The sequence below is a fragment of the Cnephaeus nilssonii genome (assembly GCF_951640355.1).
Source record: "Cnephaeus nilssonii genome assembly, chromosome: 6".
In the NCBI taxonomy this organism is placed as follows: Eukaryota; Metazoa; Chordata; class Mammalia; order Chiroptera; family Vespertilionidae; genus Cnephaeus; species Cnephaeus nilssonii.
Genome location: NC_137077.1, coordinates 88,920,902 through 88,942,624, shown reverse-complemented (window position 1 = coordinate 88,942,624; position 21,723 = coordinate 88,920,902). Strand labels below are relative to the sequence as shown.

The 21,723-nt window shown below is 45.1% G+C and overlaps 2 pseudogenes across 2 annotated transcripts; both read right to left on the bottom strand.

Annotated features, from left to right (window-relative positions):
• Positions 1 to 2,545: 2,545 nt before the first annotated feature.
• LOC307102420 (large ribosomal subunit protein uL22-like) lies at positions 2,546 to 3,087 on the bottom strand (annotated as a pseudogene). Its single transcript has one exon. The product of its transcript is annotated as a large ribosomal subunit protein uL22-like (transcript).
• Positions 3,088 to 5,982: 2,895 nt separating this feature from the next.
• LOC307101110 (ras-related protein Rab-11A-like) lies at positions 5,983 to 7,067 on the bottom strand (annotated as a pseudogene). The gene is made up of 2 exons: positions 6,390 to 7,067; positions 5,983 to 5,997 (listed from the first exon to the last, which is right to left on the bottom strand). The product of its transcript is annotated as a ras-related protein Rab-11A-like (transcript).
• Between the last annotated feature and the right edge of the window lie 14,656 nt (positions 7,068 to 21,723).

Genomic DNA, 21,723 nt, shown 5'->3' with positions numbered 1-21,723 from the left:
TGCTCTCCAGCCTCCTATCTCCCTTTAGCCATGTCCGCAATATGCGTGCACTAGAGGCCCAGTGCATGATTTAATCATGCACCTGGTGCACCAGCTGGCTGTCTGTCCGCCGGTGCCCCAAGCCTTCCGAAAGCCTCCGGCGCGGCGGAGGCTTTCGAAAGGCCTTGCGCCGGCGCAGACAGACAGACAGCTCCCCCACTTTGGCTTTTGATCGCGGGGGAGCCGGCTGTCTGTCTGTCCGCCGGTGCCCCAGGCCTTCCGAAAGCCTCCAGCTCGGCGGAGGCTTTCGAAAGGCCTTGCGCCGGCGCAGACAGACAGACAGCTCCCCCGCTTTGGCTTTTGATCGCGGGGGAGCCGGCTGTCTGTCTGTCCGCCGGTGCCCCAGGCCTTCCGAAAGCCTCCAGCTCCGCGGAGGCTTTCGAAAGGCCTTGCGCAACAGCTCCCCCGCTTTGGCTTTTGATGGCGGGGGAGCCGGCTGGCTGTCTGTCCGCCGGTGCCCCAGGCCTTCCTAAAGCCTCCGGGGCAGCCATGACACAGACGCTGAGCTCGCGGCGCCACTGGCGCCGCGAGCTCAGCGTCCTGCTGGCCCAATCAGCTACCCCGGCCACCCTGAGTCCCGCCCCCTGCGCCTCCTGCTGGCCCAATCGTGGGCGTAGCGGAGTGATGGTAATTTACATATTACCATTTTATTATGTAGGATGCCCTCGAAGATGTGTGCAAGCTGCACACCTGTCGGTGAAGCAGGAACCTACTGGTTTGCAATGTGGAGTAACACTAATGGCGGGAGGGGGGGGGGGGCATATGATTCCACTGGGATTTAGAGACTTGATTGATAAGCCTTCACTCCAGGCTGCATCCTGGACCTGGAGGGAGGAAAGGCCAAGGCCCTTCTGGGGACACAGAGCACACTGCCCATGCTCACCTCCTCAGGCACACCCACTGGTCTCCTAGGTGGGGCCTGTAGGCGTTCACAATGTCCAGGAATAACTCTCCAACACTGGACTACTGCCAAGTGGCATGTCAGCCAGGATTTCTAAGAGTGAGATCCTTTCAGTTAGGTTGCCTGCCCCTGAGCCACGTAGTTTTTAAGAACTGACCTGCTCACTCTCTCGCTCACTGCTCACTGCCAGTATCCTCACACCTTTGCCATTTGCCCCAATCTGCTTAGAGACTCTTAGCCTGCCTCTAGGCTTCCTGCCTCTGTTTGATGGTTCTTTCTCCTGCTTATAGAATCACCTCCACACTCAGATGAACCCGAGACCGGCCACCCTTCATTGTCTTAGCTCCCTCTCCTGACTGCCATGCACAGCCTGGGAAAAGGTCACCCACTGTTTGGGAAAATGCCCATCCCGGGTTGTCCTCCATGGGCCACCCTGAAACCAGCTTGCACAGACCCTCTGAGGGGTTCTGGGAGTCAAGGCCCGAGGCCTGGGTCTTGGCTAGCCCTCTTTAATGCCAATGGTATCCATCTGTTTTCTGTTGGAAGCAGAGTACCTGATGTGTGTCAAACAGGCTGCTGTTGGAAAGGGCAGGCTCTCCCCTGGGACCCTGGCAAATGCCAGCGTGTCCTTTGGATCAATCCAACCTTTGATGAAAGTTGTAAGCAGAATAGTCAGGCCATGATCACTGTTAAAAACATTCCTTTCTCTTCCCTCAGCAGGGCCACCCCATTTTCCAGAATGGTGTTGATATACTGCTCTGAAATAAACATTCAACCACCTTGACCAACTTCTTTGGTGGGGGAAAAACAATATCACATGTCTTTGCATGAACTAACCATATAAATCCTTTATGAAAAATGTGGAGTGAATTCCTGGGCTGGGGTGTTCATGCTAATGAACCATGAGGGTGTGGGCTTTTCTCATCCTTTCCTAGCAGGATAGGTTGACCCATATGAACATTTTGGGAAGCCCTTGTGAGCCAGTGATAGAAATAGTGTACAGACAGAGGAGAGCCAAAAGGGAGAAGGGGCTGCAGCATTTCATGTTGCATCAGGATAAAGGAGCAAAGTGTTCTTCTTTTTATTTTATTTTACTTTATTATTATTTACTAGAGGCCCAGTGCATGAAAATTCATGCACTGGAGGTGGGGGTCCCTCAGCCTGGCCTGCCACCTCTCACAGTCAGGGAGCCCTCAGGGGCAGGAGGCAACCGTGTAATCAGGGGAAGGGAATGCCCCATCACACCTCTGCTGCTGCCACTGCCGGCAGCACAAGCCTCGGCTGGCCCTGGTTACCTGAGCCTCCGGCAGCCCTGGGTGGCTGGGCAGCCACCATCTGAGGTTTGCCTGCACCTCGGGCTGGCCTTGGGTGGCTGGGGAGCTGAGGGAACTGGGGGACTCTGGAGGCAGGCGCGTGCCTGCTGCCCCAGTGGGGCTGAGGGGACTGGGCACCACCATTTTGTGGCTGTGGGTGCTGCCATCTTTGAGGGTGTGGCAGTCAATTAGCATATTCCCTCCTTATTGGCTGTGGGCCCCACCATCTTTACGACGGCACAAGGGTCAATTAGCATATTCCCTCTTTATTAGATAGGATTTTATGTTGAATTTACTCCCAGGCCATACGTTTTTGTTTCCTCAGTTTCTTCTGGGATACCTTTTTCTTCTGTGCAACCTCCTCTTCTGGTTTAGGAACCACCTGCTCTTTCTCAGGAAGGATCCTCTCAGTGTGGCAGGGAGAGCTCATGTGGGTTAATCTGCCCACGAGCTGTATGTTCTGTGCCGAATCTTGGGAGCTTTGTTCACCTGGAGGAGCTCAATGACCAGAGACTCTACTCTTAAGTTCAGCATCGCTCTCTGCATTGTTAAGCATGTGCAGCAAAAACTCAGCACTCTTTTGGGCCACTGACCCTGGGCCCAGCCCCCCTGTTTGGCCTGGACACACCTACCACCCCCACCATTGTAACGACGGAATGGCACACATTGCTGCTGTAAAGTGACATCCTTCAGATACCTGGTGGCTTTTTAGATATGCATACCCCTGATGGCCTGGGCAGTTTCACGGGTGTTCTTAAAGTGAACATGAAGATTTGAACCTCTTGATTTGCATGATTTTGTGGGGTTTTCTGGGTCAAGTGAATAGGGAACCATTTTCAGAGGTTCTGGCTGCTTTCAGGAAGAGAGTGCAAAGTCTTGTTGTTTCCCAAACAGGTACTTTGTATAGTATACCTAAATTAGGAACCAGCCTTCTAAAAATATAGATAACTTGATGTTATCAGACCTGTTATTTTTTATTTTAAAACATCTTAATTTTACTGGGGGCATTAAATTTATTTTCTGATGCTTTTATCTAGTATATTTTTCATTTTCTCTATACCCTTTCACATCTTCTCCTAATCTATCATGCTATATCATAACTCTGAGCCTTTGCTTATGCGGTTCCCACTACCTGGAACACCACCTTCTCTGCAGTGTCCCTCCACTCTCAGTAACCAAATTTCTACTCATTCTTCAAGACAACTCAGAGGTCACTTCCTCCAGGGAGCCCTCCCTGTCTTGACCTCCTCCTGAATCCCACCACCCTAACCTAAGGCTCATCCCCACTGACCTCATACACCCCATGCACATATTTTTCTCCCTACCCATATTTCAATTAAAATTTCAGTTATGTCTTTCTTCCCTTTTAGACAGTAAGCTTTTGGGAAATAATGACTGCATTTCAGTCACGGTTGCATTCCTAGCAGTGATCAGAAACCGTGACACATAAGAAGCTTAAATTGGCATTGTTGACACCATACACTGATCTCTTTACTCTGCCTCCTTTAGATACCTTCTTTTCTTGAGAAGAAACTGCATGTCCTTGGGCATACCTGCCATGACCTTTTCTTATCTTTAGTGTGGCTAATGTGTAGGGCTGCTCAACAAATTTAGTTTTGCAATCTATATATCCTATTGTCTATATCAGGAGTTTTTTAACTTTTTGTTCTCAGAAGCCCTTTATAATCTTAGAAATCATTTCGGACAACAAAGAGCCTTTGTTTATGTGGATTACATCTATTGATAGTTACTAAATTATAAATTAAAACTATAAAATAAAAAAATATTCAGACACTTAAAATAACAATAATAAGCCCATTACATGATAATACAAATATTTTTGAAACAAAAAAATCTTAGTGAGAGTGGCATTATTTGATACCAGGGTTTCCCATCCTTGGCACTACTGAAATCTTGGATCAGGTAATTCTTTGTTGTGGGCTGTCCTGTGCGCTGCAGGGTGTTTGCAGCATCTCTGAGTTCTACCCACAAGATGCTGGGAGCACTCCCTCCTTCCGGTTATGATAACCAAAACGTTCCCTAACATCGCCTTGGGGTGGATGAGGACAACATCACCCTGACTGAGAACCACTGTTTTATATTTCTACAAATCTTTTTAATGTCTTAATAGAAGACAGCTCAATTTTTATTTCTGCTTTTACATTCAGTCTGTTGCAATATGGTGTTTCGGTTGAAGTATATGATGAATTGCAGTTTTACACAGATATGTAGTTAGAAAAGGAACAAATATTTTAATAGCTTTAAAAAATAATTGTGCATAGTCTTCTGTGATACTACAGCAAAACAACAAAATGTGGTTTCTTAAAGTTAGTTGTTATGTGGAATCTGAAACCACATAACAACTAACTTTTTTAATGAACTTTTCCTATTCTGTGACATTTAAATACATTAATTTATCTTAAACTTTGAATGGATCTTTTACCCATGTGAGATTTTTATAACATTATACATTTATTTGGAAAATGTTTATGCAGGTCTTTTCTTTTTGTTTTGTTTTTTAAAAATATATTTTATTGATTTTTTACAGAGAGGAAGAGAGAGGGATAGAGAGTTAGAAACATCGATGAGAGAGAAACATCGATCAGCTGCCTCTTGCACACCCCCTACTGGGGATGTGCCCGCAACCAAGGTACATGCCCTTGACCGGAACCTGGGACCCTTGAGTCCACAGGCCGACGCTCCATCCACTGAGCCAAACCGGTTTCGGCTATGCAGGTCTTTTCAATGTTGACACATTTCATTATGCAATGTAAAAGAAATTATATTTGTTACTATTGATCTTATTAGAAAAAAAAATTAAGTGTGGGAAACTATCAATGTCACAAAGGTAGATGCAAATTTTCCAAAATTCAAATTTCCTCTTGAAGCTCAAATTTTGTCCTTGGCCAAAAAGTACTATTAATTGTTTTTGTTGAAGTGACTGGCTCACTCATTTTTGAAAAAATATCTGCCAGATACCAATGTTTCCATAGTCATAGGCTATAAATTGTTCTTTCAAGTAAAAAGTATGTTCCATGTAGACAGTGGCTGGTGCAATCTGCGACTCACACCACCACACACATGCTTGCCAAGACCACCACCTTATTTTGATATGCATTTTCCTTTTTGTCACAGAGAACATTTTTTGAGCAGTCTTTTTTTAAATATATATTTTATTGATTCTTTACAGAGAGGAAGAGAGAAGGATAGAGAGTTAGAAACATCAATGAAAGAGAAACATTGATCAGCTGCCTCCTGCACACCCCTACTGGGGATGTGTCTGCAGCCAAGGTACATGCCCTTGACTGGAATCGAGCCCGGGACCCTTCAGTCCGCAGGCCGACGCTCTATCCACTGAGCCAAACCGGTCAGGGGTTGAGCAGTCTTTGTGTTTATTAATTCTTGTCCAGAAAAAAATGCCCTCTCAAATAAACTTTGATGCTTACAAAAATTATGGAACTACACAACCCTACTAAGTCATTTTAGAAAGTGATTCCAGAACAATGGAAAATTTTCAAGCTCTCAAAATCCTGCTCTTTATAGGGCAATTCTTAGATTTGTGGAAATAGATACTGCACTGAGAAAAGACTGTGAATTATAAGGGGCTCTGTGGCAAAATGATCAACAAGTGTGAGCTTCAAGTGATCCAGTTCTCATGTCTTACAGTGACAGGTTTGCATGATGAAAAGGAAACAATAATTGAGGAATCCAAACATTCAGTTTATCAAACTAAGGCTGGTGAAGCTACAGCATGAAAAAAGCTGCAGTCATGCAGGACAAGTGGATGATTTTATAAAGCTAAAATCTAAAGACTTAAAACACGGAAAATTTGTAAAGTATGAGGAAGTAATAAAACACAAAAGTACCCAGCCATCTTGGCTTAGTGGTGAATGTCAACATATGAACCAGGAGGTCTCAGTTTGATTCCCAGTCAGCGCACATGCCCAGGTTGCGGGCTCAATCCCCAGTGTGGGGCGTACAGGAGGCAGCCGATCAATGATTCTCTCTCATCATTGATGTTTCTATCTCCCCCTCCCTCTCCCTCTCCCTTCCTCTCTGAAATCAATAAAAATATATTTTAAAAAACAAAACACAAAAGTGACCACAAGAATTAGAAATATATTTAAACCTCGGACCTGGGAAATGGTCTGTAACAGCCCTCTATGCGAGAAGAGAAACGCCTTATATGTCCGACAGCACTGCACCTTTGCCTTATTTTTTCGTGGTCGGTGGAACATGAATAGGAGCCACATTGTTGCTTGGAGACATGTCATTCTCACATGTGTCTGACATTTGCTTCTAGGAAACAATGTGGTATATCCCTGTCTGAACTGTCTGAAAAGCCGCTACTACACTTGTAGAGTCTAGAGCTGATACCTCAATGAATGACAAACCATTCTTTTCTGCAAAAGCTCTTGCTTCACCTGTAGGAACTGCCCTCAAATGACGCAAATCACTCTATTGCCCACAAGTATGATAGCAATGTCACTATCAGCATGATCTCTCAGTTCTTTCAGCCATCATTTTACAACTTCATTTGTGAGACGTTTAGCAATGTCATAAACCAATAAGACACCTATAGCTCCACGATAGTATGCTGATGTTATAGCCTAGGATCGCTCTTGCCCTGCTGTGTCCCATATCTGTGCCTTTATTGTTTTCCCATCAACCTGGATGCTTCTTGTTGCAAACTACACTCTAATGGCACTCTTGCTTTCGAGATTAAACTCATTTCGAGTAAACAGAGACAGGAGATTACTAATTCCAACACCGGACTCTCTGATAAGGACAACTTTGAAGAGGCAGTCAGTCATACTTGTCTCATTCGTGGCCGAGGAGTGAAGGCGAGCAGCAGTGGTATTGATGGGACCAGGGGGTGCCACTGTAGGGGTACCCCAGTGCTGAACTTCAACTCACAGTGAGTATTTTAAATCTTGGGAGTTGAGATTTAATAAAATTACTGTTTACTGCTTCACCGAGGACATTCCTAAGTGAAAGTGGCTTCTTTTCCCTTCTGTAAGCTCGCAGGCACAGCAGGCCGCTCACCCTCAGTGTCAACCCAGTGACAAAGGCAAATAACATCTTAGTTTTATTATGAAAATAGTTTTGCTCTTATTGACCCCAGCAGGGCTTTGGAGCCCCAGGGATGACTAGACAACATTGCTGGTCAACACCAGTGTTGTTTTATTTTCTTCACATAAACTGTGGCAAGCGTTGGTCCTGAGAGAACAGGAGCTATTTATGTGATGAGCTCATGAATTGCCAAGGAAATCGTCATGGATTCAAGGTTTCTGGTTGGAAAGGCCCTTGGAGATGGTCTAACCTGGCCCCTTCAGAGTACAGATGAGCGCGTGTAGTCCCAGAGAGGGGAAGGAACCCGCCCAGAGTCTCACAGGCAGTAGTGGCAGAACCAGATCAAGAACCCAGGTCTTTTGATTCCCAGTCCAGTGCTCTTTCTACCACACCCCACTGTTCTCAAGTGTCTGACACAGGTCCACCTGCAAAAAGATCCTTGGTGTACTTGGGGTGAACAAGGGTTTACTACTGTTGGCATATTTATTGTTGGTTTATAAGTTTGTTTTTGCCCAGCCAACATCCAGGAGGCTGCCTATTTTCTCAAGTTGCGCGGCTTACAATTATTTTAATTGTGCTTAGTTACGCCTTAGTGCTCTAAAAGTTAGACCTCCAATAGGATTGGTTAATTAAGAGAACCATGTGGATTTTCCCACTCAGTTAGGCCACACTTTATACACAGCCCTCTATGGGAGAAGAGAAACTCAGGATTACTTAAGAAATCCACGTTTCCACCCGCACCTTGGCTCACTTCAAAGAAATCTCCGGCTGGAGCATTTTCCACGGGAACTGCCTTAGCTGGTTGCCTTGATGTTGCTGATTTCCTTAATTGTCCCCTGGCTTGATTGTGCCTCAGGGCATTTCAGAAGAAGCCTGTGGCTATTTTTCTGTCTGGCAGTTGGGGAGTAGAGAAGATAGATGTGGCTTCTCCACATACATAAGCTGCAGAAGTCAAAATTATTAATGACAGCTAAGATGGAAACATCTTTCCAGTGACCTGCCATGCTTTTAAAGGAGAAAATGCCAGGCCTGCTTGGCTTTTGGACAGCTGAGTTGAGAATATGGGGAGCCTTGCTGTTGGTTGCATTCAAACACCATGAAGAGAGAACATACTGGCAATAAGCAAGAACAAAGGAAATTTTAGAGGAATCTGAAATGGAGCTTGAAAATTATTCCTAGCCATGCTTTTCTTGCATTTTCCCCACTGGCTTGATCCAAGAGCTAATATCCGAAGCTGCGCTGGGTTGGGGTTTCCCCTTTCCAGGACCAGAGGCTGGGCCAGGTGGCCTCTTCTGGTGGCTCCCAGGACTCTTGATACTTCTACCAGCCCACATGAGGACTGTCACATGAAGGGCCGCTCCATGGCCTGGAAGCAGCTTGTTTCTCAAACACCCCTACTACAGTCTCCCCTCCCACGGTGTCCCGGATGTCCCAGGCTGAGAACTTAATGTTGGGGATTGTGAAGGGCAGAGGAGTTAAAGCCAAAGCCCTGGTCACTTTGACAAAGTGCGGGCTTCCCTAGAGAATGCTGTAGAAATACCTAAAGATCTGAGAAGCAAGCATTTCTGGAGGAAAGAGTGGGTGGGGGTTGGGGGCGGGTGTTAATCAGAGGATTGCTCAGCAAGCCCCATATATCAATAAGCAGAACAGCAGTTTAGTTGGTATTTTGAAGAAAAAAACAAACAAACAAAAAACACATACCCGTCTGTTCAGAGTTTAGAGCTTCATGGGGAGAGAAGTAAAAACTGGATGGGACCATATTTTAATGACCAAAGATCATGTCCAGGATTTCTCTTCCTGAGTTGCTTGCTTAGCTTCCACTGGGTGGCGGGCCTGGTGCCAGGTCCTGAAGGGTGGCAGTTTGCACACGCCGGCTGCATATTAGAATCAGCAGGTGAGAGGACTTGTTGGAAATACAGACGCCTGGGCCAGCCCTTGCAAAGCTTGAGTAGTTTAGAGGCCACTGCTGCTGAGGCCCTGAAGAGGGAGGACATGGTTTCTGACCTCAGAGACCTTTCCTTCTACTGGGAAATTCCAGAAGCGGCACTCTACATGCCAATGTGACCTTGAAGTAGGGTTGGGCGGTGATGTGTCTGGGTTAAGAACTGGGGAGCACAGAATCAAGGGACATCAGTAGAAGATGAACTCCCTTCTCTGAGCTCACCCTCCCACAGTCAGGACTGGCCCACGAGCTGAGACCTGAGCTTCAGGGGCTGCTGGGGCTCAGCCACTCTGTTCGTTCCACGCACACAGCTCATATCAAGTCCCCTACAATTTGGGTCCTGCTATGGCCAGCTGCCCTTGTACTGTTGTTTACATAAATCCACTTCTCAGGCCCAATACCCAAGTCTGGGCTCTCACACCTGCCCCACTCCATCCATGAAATGTGATCCCAGCCACAAGAGGAGCATTGTCTTGGGTGCTTGGCGTGTGTTGGCTCATGTGCTTCTCAGAAAATACACGATAGACTCTTCCAGGTATCAAGAAGCAGTGACAGACTCAGGCCAGCTCAGGTGAAGGGTCTTAGTGTAAGGATGGATATACAAGGAGGCAACTATCTAGCTCTTAGCTTCACAGAGTACTGGACCATCATGGGAGCCCAAAAGGGCCCCAGGTGCCGAACACCAACTCTAGCCATGAGCTTGGTCTCTGCCTCTAGCACTTGCCATCTCTTTCATCTCGTTCGGCTTAATGCCTCTCCAGTGCATCTTGCGGTTTCTTTGCTCTCCCGTCAGTATCTCTAAATTTCTTTTAATTCCTTAAGGAGAAGGGCACTATTGGGCTCTCAGGGCTGGATCCCCAGCAAGACCACCTCATGAGGTGCTATTTGATCTCAAGGTGGCCACTATTGGCTCAGGCACTAATTCCAGGCACAGACATCTGTAGCCAGGATGGCGGTGTCACAGGGTACAAAGCATGGTGACCAGTGTGTAAGGAATGGTCTGTGGCTGCTTTCTTCAGAGGGAACAGAGGTTTTAAGAAAAGAGTTCCAGAGGCACAGTGAGAGAGCTGGGACCTAGAGCCAAGGCCACACCGTGGTCAATTGCCAGTGTGCAGACTCTGTCTGAATCTCTTCCTAATAGTGTCCACCAAATCTGGAGATGTAGCCCTACACACCTCTCTGTTTGTGTGTGGAAAAGCCCTGGGTTACTAGAGTCCCCACACATGCCCACCAAAGGCTCTTAGTAGACTCCAAAAAGTAGGAGCTGGAAAGGATGGTCAGAGTCCTCACATGCAGTCCCTACCCCATGCCTCACTGCCTCCAGCTGAGGGTGGTCAGTGCTTGTTGGGCCCACGTGCCTGCATCAAGCCCTCTCCACCAACTTAGGCTCCTGATTCAGCGTTGGGTTCATTAATTGAGGCTTCTCCCACTTGTCTTTTTAGGCCTTGATGGGGATGGTGGGAGGCAGCAGGCACCAGAGAGAGGCACGGCTGCCACTGCACGCTCCCTTCAAAGTCAGAATTACTCATTTCAGAGGGGAATATTTAAAGTTTGACGGGAAATGAATCACTGATCTTAATGAAAGCCCACATTGTGTGAAAGCACTTTAGAGCAGGAGAGGTGGGGGTTTGAAGGGAGCTGGAAAGGAAGAGAACTCTACCACAGAGGAAGTCATTCATGGCTTAGCATTTGAAGAAAGGGGAGGAGCGTGTTTGACCTTTCTCAAGTGGGAAACTAAGTTTCAAGGGAATGAATGGCTCCCAGTCCTTCACCAGAACATTAGGATTAACCACCTCATCCTTTGTGGCTGGCGGGGTGGAAATGGAGGATGGAGGTGGCAGAAGGTGCCTCCGAGCCTGGGGGCAGGGACATAACGTAGAACACAAGGACTCCCAGATATGACAGAGGGAGTGGGTGAGCTGGTTGAGAGGAGGGGTACTACCCTTCTGCTTCTGTCCTCCCCATCCTTCCCTTTGCCCTTGCCACCCTGAACAAAAATTGCCATTCACATAGCGGTGAGGAGGCTTTCATACACGCCTGGTGAGGGCTGTTTGGTTGGACCTTTGGTGCTGCAATTCCAACCGTGTCCGAGCCATCAACCCAATTTACAGAGAGGAGGTCATGACGTCACCTGCTCTCTGGGCTTTGTACGTACTAAGGGCATATCTGGCCAATGGCCTTAACCTACATCTCCCCCCGCTTTTCTGGTAGTGGAGGGGCCAGGGAGGGATGGTGGAGCCGAGCCTGCTAAACTAAATTTGGCTAGGTCCTCCTGATCCCCTTCATCACTCTCCGACAAACAGCCAGATAAGAAGGGCAGCCTGAATGAATCTCCCTTTTGCAGATATGAGAACCAGAATCTCCAAGGGGTTGAGGTCCGGTTTGTGCCCTCCCTCCCACTCCACCGACACACAGGAGATATGACAGGGCTGCAGAATATAGTGAAAAGACTACAAACCTTGGACCATAAAGTTTTAAATTCAGTCGTCTCTTGCTAGCTATATGATGTAAGGGAAGTTCACAACTTCTCTGAGCCTGTTCCCTCATCTGTAAAATGAGGATAATAAGTTTCACCTCACAGAGAATGTGTGAGGATGAAGCAAGGAAAGGTACATGATCTGTGTAGCCTAGCCCCTGGCTGTGAACTAGGTGCTCAGGAAATGTTGCTTTCCTCTGTCCTTTGAACTACATTTCCCAATGACCACGTCAAAGCGTGCGAGGGCTGCCCTGCCGCTACCACCCTCTCGTGGAGGCTGTGGTTATCTCATCTATGAGGCCAGGGGAGAGGAGCTGGAAACTTCCCCTTGACTGCCCTGCCTCCAGCTTCACCATCATCTCTGACCCAAGCTACAATTTCTGCTGGGATGATTAATTACTGTCTAACTCAGGGGACAGAGCCATTACATGAAGGGTTCTTGACATTTTTCTGCATCATGGGCCTCTCTGAGAATCTAATGAAAGCTATGGATCCCCATCCCAAGAAAAAAGTAATTAACAGCCACACATCCATCCATGATAATGCTATAGAACTTCAGGGGAATCCCAGAATCTCTGGAGCCACCTGAAAAACTCCTCTACCAGAGGGAAAACCATGACATGCAAGCATAAATTCAACATCATGAATGATTCATTGTGTAACCCAATTGTTCCCCCATTCACAGGTTGTTTCTTTGTTTTGTTTTGTTTTGTTTCTCATGAAATGGCCAGGATGATCTTCTGAAACTATCCAAAGGGGTGGGAATAAAAACTCAAGAAATGTGAGTGGTGGAGAAGGTGACCCCTCCAGGGAAGGGTTATAGGGTTGAGATGGCTTGGCCTAGAGGAGAGATAGCAGTGAAAGTCAGATGTAAAAGGCTGAAACACTAATAGTGGCCACAATCTCTTCCCTTCCTTGTTGAGTAAGTATTGAGTGAGGAGGGAATAAATATATATAAAAGAATATTATCAGACAGAAAGAATTGAAACCCTTTACCAGGTTAAGTAGGTGAACAACAGAACAGAAGCTGTGGGCTCTCTTAAAGGCTTTAAGAAGTAGAACAGACTTGTATTTTCTTGATGTGGCTCGGCTCCTAGAGGTGTAAAGTGAGGGAACTGGCCTTTCTGACCACACCTGCCATGGAAACACTAAGGCCAGAGAAATAGAGTCCAGATGAGATTGTGCCACCACCAGTTTTAGAGAACAAAGGAGTCTTCTCTAAGCTTTGATTTTACAGAGGAGGTTTCTCATGAACACGGGATGCTATTTGGTCTCGGCTCTCCCAGTATCTGAGTGCACTCTGCAAGGGCAGGCTGGGGCCCTGCCACGGTCCTGGAGCTGTGGGAGAGCAAGGACAGGCCTACCTGGCTCCGATAGAACCCCTGGCCCAGTCCCCCAGGGGGTGCCAGACTCAGCCTGAAGCTCTGAATTTTCATCTCCTGTTCTGGGAGAATGTCTTGATTTTACTAAGCACACACCCTTTGACTCTGTATAGCCACCTTGACCTTGAGTTTATCTTTGGTGCATCAAAAATTGTTCTAAAAAATAATTTCAAAATAGCACATAGTAGAACTGGAGAATATAGAACACTGTTATAGGAAAGATTAACACAGAAAACGAATACAGAAAAGAAGACAGTAACCATCACCTGCAATTCTACTACCTAGATTTAAGCACTGTTACTCTTTGGTTAGATCATTCCAGTGGCCTTTTTCTCCCCCTCCACATTCAGCAGCATTTTATTTTATTTATTTATTTTCTTTATTGATTAAGATATTACATATGTGTCCTTACCCCCAATTCCTCCACCCCCGCTCATGCCCTCACCCCCTTAGTGTCTGTGTCCATTAGTTATGCTTATATGCATGCGTACAAGTCCTTTGGTTGATCTCTCCCCCTTTCCCCCACCTTCCCCTGCCTTCCCTCTGAGGTTTGACGGTCTGATCGATGCTTCTCTGTCTCTGGATCTGTTTTTCTTCATCAGTTTATGTTGTTCATTATATCCACAAATGAGCAACGGACCTAAATAGATACTTTTCGAAAGAGGACATACAGAAGGCCAAGGGACATATAAAAACATTCTCAAAGTCACTAATCATCCAAGGGATGCAAATCAAAACGACAATGAGGTACCATCTCACACCTGTCAGAATGGCTATCATCAACAAATCAACAAACGACAAGTGCTGGCGAGGGTGTGGAGAAAAAGGAACCCTCGTGCACTGCTGGTGGGAACGCAGACTGGTGCAGCCATTGTGGAGAACAGTATGGAATTTCCTCATAAAACTAAAAATGGAATTCCCCTTTGACCCAGTGACCCCACTTCTAGGAATACAGCCCAAGAAACTAGAAACACCAATCAGCAGCATTTTAATAACATATTCTTCAACTTACTGGGGCTTGGGCCTCTGTGCCTCACTTTTCTTGTTTAAAAAATATAGTGATCTGCTAATAAAATTATCCAACTGCTTTCATGTGGTTATCTCATCTATTTAGCCAGGAGAAAGGTATGTCTCTCCAATATAGGCAGGGAGAATAAGAAAGCTGGGGTAATGGGTACAAAGTCACATAGCAACCAATGGAACCCCAAGGCTCCTAACTCTTAACTAAATTAGGTGTTAAAGAAAAGTTTCACTGAGATGAGATCAGACACATGTGCCAGCCTGCTAGGGCCATGAACGACAGGTACCTCCATGATCTGTCCAGACCGTGCCTGTGTGACAAAAAATCGGAACAGTAACCAATCCCAAGAGAGAGTTTATAAGTTGCTTTTCAAGCCAATCAGGTGTTTGTACAAAACTTCCTCTGGTCCATACCATCTCTGTCCCATTCCCCTTCAGTTCAGACAATCTTCCTGCCTTTTGTAATGAAATCAGATTCTCCCCTTTTAGGCAAATAATAAACTCAGGGTCTGCTTTAGATCGCTTTGCTGGTCTTTATGGACTTTCCCTTGCTGTGGGTCTCACTCTACTTATGCCTGTAGTCAGTAGAAACTCCCATTTCAGGTTGTAACCTGAACCCCTCTTTATGTGTGGCCATCATAGGAGGTTTTCCCAAGCCTCTTGGCAGAAAGTCAAGGCCTGGTTTATTTGCCAACTTGCTCAGAGGGTCTCTACTCTAACATGATTGGCCTCATTTGGTTGGTACTTATCCACTTGCTTTTCTAGTTGGGAATTTTTCTTTTCTTAAATTGTGTGTGCATAGTATGAATGGGCATAATAATTTATTTTTATTAAGGTGGCCTGAGAGCTGATGGCAGTAGCAACTGTTCCTACTTTCATATTTCAGTCAGATAACTTTATTCCCTAAACTGTGCTGGGGCTCGTTATTTTGGAAGTCAGAGCCTGGTTTGACTAGCAATATAAGAACTTCTGGGTAGAGTTACCAAACATTCACAATTTGGAGTAAACAGCTCTGGACTTACTTGGGATCTCAGCTGTTCTTCATGGCTTCCTCTTTGATGGAATAGATGAGCCCCATGCCCTATCCTGCCTCTCCTCCTTTCCCCATGGCGGGGTAAAGCTTTTTTCTCCCCATTAGGCATGGTTTCAAGCCAACATCGAAGGAGCTCCAATTTCCTGGACCTGGTGTTGTGGGGTAGGGCGGGGGCATAGGGGCTACTGCATGGGCATCCCAGCCTGACACAGGTTGTGTGCCTTTCACAGCACTCATTACATAGCAAATCAGGTGTGCTCTCCTGAAAGCCTTATTTGACTGCAAATGTAGTCATTGTGTTTTCTCTTGCATAATTAGAATCAGGGCCTCAAACCCTACCTGCAAATGTATGCAAACTCTTTATAGCCACCTTGACCTTGAGTTTATCTTTGTTGAATTATCTAACCAATATGCAAAAGTTTGTGACAAAAATTGGTAAAGACCTTTCGTAGGTGAAGTACAGCCATAATCTGACGGTAGACTGGGCTGGGGATGCAGATGAAAGGCCAAGCTGAGGAGAGGAGGGAGGGACTTGGTTGGTGTCTGTGACAGAGATAGAAGACCTCAGGGTCTCCCTTCTCCTGTCCCTCCACCTTGGGAGTGGCCAGGGAAGGGATGGAGAGTTAGGGGCTCCATTTCTCTTTCTCACTACAAGGCACCTTCAGAGCTGGGGTAGGATGTAATCTATTGGCCTCCCCTCAGGCTGTTCTAGATGCCACATTTGTTGAGAAAGAGTTTGAAGGGGCCAAGCCCTCTGACCTCCCAGTGCCATTACATTTACATCAAACTATACCACTTTATAGTTAACGTCAAATTAACACATTTTTATTGTCCCTCTGGGAGGTTAAGCTTTGTGTATTTTACTTTTCTATGATCCTCTCTGACTATCATAGAACCATTTAAAGCCTAAGGCTTAAAATTTGAAGGTGCTTTAGTGAGCGTCTAGTGCAACTCCTTTGATTTGCACACAAGGGGACTAAGACTCTAGTGAGGAAAGTGGCTTATCCCACTTCACAGGCCTAGCTAGACTCAGTGCGCCATGCAGCTCTCCAGGTGGCATTACCACTTCCCAGCATGCTGTCGGTGATCTAGGTGTCATTTGAGACGTCCTGGAAACAAAAAATACTTGCTTTCTTTTAAAGGGCCAGGAGTTACTTTATGAATACACACACATCTCTGTCGTTCTCAGGAATCTACATGGCTTACAGACATCCCCAGCCTCTAATGGTGCTTTACAAAAGACCAAGCAGTTGGTGGGACTGCAGTGGCTGCTCTCAGACATGTCAATAACTTATTGGCTGTCTAAAACTACCTAGGTTTTTCTGATCACTCTAGCCTTTATTTTCAGGCAATGATTCAATTAGGAGTTATGGTGAGGAAGAGAAAGAAGGAAATAACAGAATGGAGTGCAGGAGTAACAATAATAATAACAAAACAATTATTGAGCACTACCTATATTCCTGACATTATGCTTGGTGCTTTACCCAGTATTATCCTTATTTTACAAATTGAGGAAATTGAGGTTTAGAGAGGTGAAGTAATTTACCCAAAGTCTCATATATAGTAAGAGAACCCAGGACTCAGATTTGAGGCTTACTAATTTCAGAGCCCAAGCTTGTCACCACCATGTTCATGGAGCAATGGTGTAGGGGGAATCCAGCTTTCCAGGAGCCTTCTAAACGGCCACAGCAAAGAATGATTCTTTGATTCTTTTATCTCCTGCTTTGCTTTTTGGATGACTGGCCTCGCTGGGATTTTTGCACCACAGTGGAAGTGGGGGCAGGAAAGGGAGGAGGGAAATCCCCTGCATTTGACTTCTTTAGGACTTTCTTCCTTCTGCCCACTTTTTCCTGGGGCTGACAGACTGGCATTTTTTCCAGCATGTGTGGCCTTGAGGATGCTGGGCCTCTCAACTTTTATGCTAGAAAAGGCTTTTTTTTTTGGCTCAGAAAAATGTCATTTAGCTGTTTGCTTATCCAGCCAACAGCATTTAGAAAACACCTTCTCTGTCAGTTCTTGAGCCAATAAGCTAGCAAGGTCTCTGACCCAACAAACCTAGCTAAGATTCAGAGATACATAAGCTAATTACAACAAAGCTTTCTGTAGATTGGCTGGGGCAACTTTTATAACCCATTATCTTTCCCACTTCAAAGTGATTGCTTTGCCAGCAAGGACCTCTGCAATGAAGAAATGGGGAAAAGGTGAAAAGTTGGACTGTTTAGCACTTGAGCTAAAGTTTTTGGGAAGGAAATGGAAGCTAAAGACTAACAAAAGGTTTTGGCATTATTTGCAAATATCCCTTCTCTCTGCTATTTCATTTCCTTGGGCACAAACTAGGCTCATGATATAAGGGCCATTTAAGAATCCGTCCATCCCAGCGTCCTCAGCTCAGCCTCAGAACTAACTGCCAATTGCCACTTGCCTGCCCCAACGGAATTAACGGAAGCTTCCAACAGCCCTGCCCTGACCTCATTGGGCAGAACCTCTTTTCTCTGAAATCACCTCCTTCCTGTCTTGGAGCAGGAAGTCCTGTTATGTGCAGTCTGAGTTTCAGACAAAGAGAGTTGAGGCCTTTCATTTATTCTCATCAGGAGCCCCACTGTGTGCTACGATTTGAATGCCTATGTAGAGCTGCTGGCAGGGTCAAAGAGAAGCCAAGAAGAGGGTATGCAAAGAAATTAAAATCCTTGGGGAGGGTCAACAGTCCCTGACTGTAACCAACATCAAAAAGTACTGCTACTTTTTGGATGAACTGGTAGAAGCCAGTTAAGTCACAGGAATGTATTTGTTAGGCCTGGCTAGTGCAAATGGAAAAGACATGGAAAGCATGAGTCACTGCACAAGTTTAGGGATCAGTATATATATTGGAGGGTGGTGAGTGAAAGAGTGAAGTTAACAAAAGAAAGGGCCTAGGATTCAGGATTTGGTTATGGTAAAATCAGAGACATCTGGGAGGATAGAGACAAACCCAAATCATAACTGGCCTTGAAAATGAGACTTCATGACTGAAACAATGTTACCCTGAGAATTTCTAGTTTCTGGCTTCAGATATAAGGTTATGGTTGATGGGTGCACGTGTGTGTACCTATCTGCCGTGGACTATTGGAAGATTTCCTCTGGACTGAAGATTGTATTAGCTAGGTTAGAATATCAAGGAAGGTTATAGCTGCTTGTCTCCATATTGTCAGGAAGCTGGACTTTCATAAAACTCCAACGGGGATTTACTGCAGCATAGAGGAAAAGGCATTGGATTGATTTAAATTTTAATCTTGGCCAAGTTGAGTGCTCTAGGAGAAGACATTTGGAGGAACCTATTTTGCAGGATGCTGTTAATGATTAAGAGGGAGAACAATCAGGAAAAATATGCAAATTGTAAAGAGTTATCCTTACCTACCAGTGGTGATGGTGATGGATGATCTTACACTCGCGGGATGCTGGTGCACATTCTTGTCTAGAGCAATTGTATGCACAGATAATCCTTCCAGCTTTAGGATTCTCATAATAAGGCTAAAGGGTTCCACTCTTACTTGGTGTTTAACATAAATAGACCCACCACCTATTATTGCTTTATCACAGAATATATGGGGCTGAGGCAGCCTCCATTAGCAACACTCAAGACCTTTGTTACAGTGAGTGGCATGCATAAGGGCAAGGGGATCTTCAACAACTTTTGCGCACAATATTAACAACCTTTGAGAGCAACCTTTGAGGGCAAGTTATTTTTGTTCAGGAACACAAAGCAAACATTAGTGGTGAAAGGAATGCAAACCACATCTTGCCTATTTAAAGCAATAAAGGAAGAGAACAAAATTATACAGGCAAAGAGGTTCTTTTGTTTCCCCAGCCATGAACCCTGGTTAAAAAGTACACACAAACCATTAAGATAGTCAATAGCATTTCCTCAACTTTGTAATGTGTTTCTTATTCTTTAGTGTACTTCTTTAAGGAAAACAATCCTAAAAATAAAGCAGTGTCACACTTTCTTCAACTTGCCATCTCAGTTGATATGTTTATATTTATATTATGTTTATATTCTGTTGAAAGAAATCTCAAGAGGTTCTCTGTTTTCTCTTTAGTGGTAGTCAATTCTACCCAGAAATGGAGGGGGAGAATAAATGTAATTTTTCCAAGCAAGTTCTCATTTATTTATTCAATATGTAATAAGACCTGTCATGCACTGGGCTCTCTGATAGTTGGGGATAAGAAAATAGAGAGCTTGCCCCTAAGGGGAAAAAAACACATATACCCCAGTATGTGTATTTGGGTTGAAAGTGATTTGTGAAGAGAGAGGTAACATGTTTTGGGTCAGGAAGAGAAGTGGCTATTTCTCCTGTGTCTGATCAGCTGGAGGTGCCTGAGCACCTGAAGAGGAGGAGAGAGTGCACCTGAGCACTAGAGGTAGATTTAAACCAGGTCACTGGTAGCCTTGGATAAAAAGCTAAGGATTTGTGACTTTATTTTGAAGGCATAGGGAAAAATCAAAGTTTTTGAGCAGGGGAATAGCATGATTATCTGACTATAAATAGACTCTAAAATCTGGAACTTCAGTTTTGAGACTGAACTTAAAAGATAATTGCATGGGTGAATTTAAGAATGATTTGAGCCTGTTCAAAAGAAATAGTAATCTTGGCTTGCCCTCCTGCTAATGTCGTATTTGCTGCTCTCTCATCTCTATTTAGTGTGGAGAACTATGCGCACAGGCAAGTTGAATTGTTTCATAATTCACCTCTGTGGCTGAGATAGCCTTATACACTTGAAAAAATCTTGAGGAAGCTTCTAATAAAATACCAAGAGAGAAATTTCACGTGACTGAAAGGGAGAGGCTGACCACCCAGTCTGCAGATGTTGTTTTCCTAAAAGGAAGGGCCCCAAAACAGAACACAGTAACATGCTAACAACCAGGAGGGATGACTACAGCTGCCTCTGGGGAGAGAAGGAGGCTGCAATGCACCGAGCGCTGGTGATCTCAGTTCAAGTCTGGATGTTGCCACTAATTTGCTGTGTGATCTTGAACAAGTTCCTTTTCTTCCCTGGGCTTGAGTCTCCTTATCTGTCAACTGAAAGTTTAGACTGCATAGAGTCTAACGTTCCTTTGAGCTCTGACATTCTGTGAGTTTGTGGGCCTACAGAAGGCTGCAGGGAGCTCTGGCCTGGCAGTTCTAATGATCCCCAAGTTTCTCTTCTCTCTCATTGGTGCTGAGAGAGGCAACTCGATAGGATGCACTTTTGTTCCGATCCGAAGCCAGGTCCTGCAACCTGAGTTCTAGTTCTTGCGTTGCTGTTGGTTAGCATGTCAGCTTGGACAAGTTACTTAACCTCTATGAGCCTCTGTTGCCTTTGTCTAAAAAAACAGATAAATTAATATGTCAATGCCCTCCAGTCAAAGACTCTTCTTTTTGGCCAAGGGAAACAGAGTCAAGCTGCAGGACAATAACCTTTTGACACCCAGATGTTGCCTGTCCCTTGCTGAATTTTGCTGATCAGGATCAGGAGGGTGTTCAGAGAATGTAGTGTGTAGTTGGACTAAGGGTCAGTGTTCATCAGGTTCTTTTGTTGTTGTGAGATGAATTGTTGGCCCCTGTGACTTAATGGTTGCACAGTAGCATCAAAGACCCTGGGGAGAATATATCAACCAATTGCAACACAGGCAATCATTAAAAATGAAAGGATGATTAGTTCTTGTAACAGGCCTCAAAGCCAAGGGGCCTAGATTATAAAACTCAGAAAATGAAAACATGTCCTCAAATCCAAGTGGCTTTCTCTTTGCCTAGTCACACATTCCCTACTCATCCTGTAGTATTGACATAGGGATAGCAAGACGTGTTTGCTCTAATATAAAATTTTTTCTTGATTACCTAAGGAGAAATTTGGGGCTATGTGATTATTTATGTTTAGCCAACTCTGGCTAATAAAGGGTAAACCGATCTTCTAGATTTCTAAAGCAGAAGTAGCTACCATTTGTGATATCTGTTATGGTCAGAGACAAGTCTGGATTACCTTTCTCAGTGCATTAATGCCTACTGTAGGAACCATGTGGGGCTTCCCAAGTATGCATGGAGTGCTCTCTGCTTGCATCTCTTGGAGGTTTCTGAGTATACTTTTTAGGGAAACTTGATCCAGTGGAGGGGTGGTAATACATAGGGTAAGGCAGGGTGCTGGCAGGTGGGTATACGCCTGATGTCCACATAAGAACTAATACCCTAGTGGGGCGCTTGAGCACAAGAGGAGTGAGCCAATGTGTTGTACCTCGAGATGGGCAGATTCTATGAGTAGAGTCGAATAGTTCCTGCAGAGCAAGAGCATACTAACTCTTGTAGCTAAAGGAGCCCCAATATTAGTTCCCATTCCCAATGGGCTAGGTTTTGCTGATATGGTTGTAATAATCTCAGCAGAAACATCTTGTTGAAGTGAGGCCAAGGTTCAATTTTTAAAGACTCAAATTTGGAATCATGTCATGGAAACTTATGAACCAGAGGGACCTGTAGAAGGAAATCTACCTTCTTAAATATTAAAGAAGGGTTATTTTGTCAAGAATCAGTTAAAT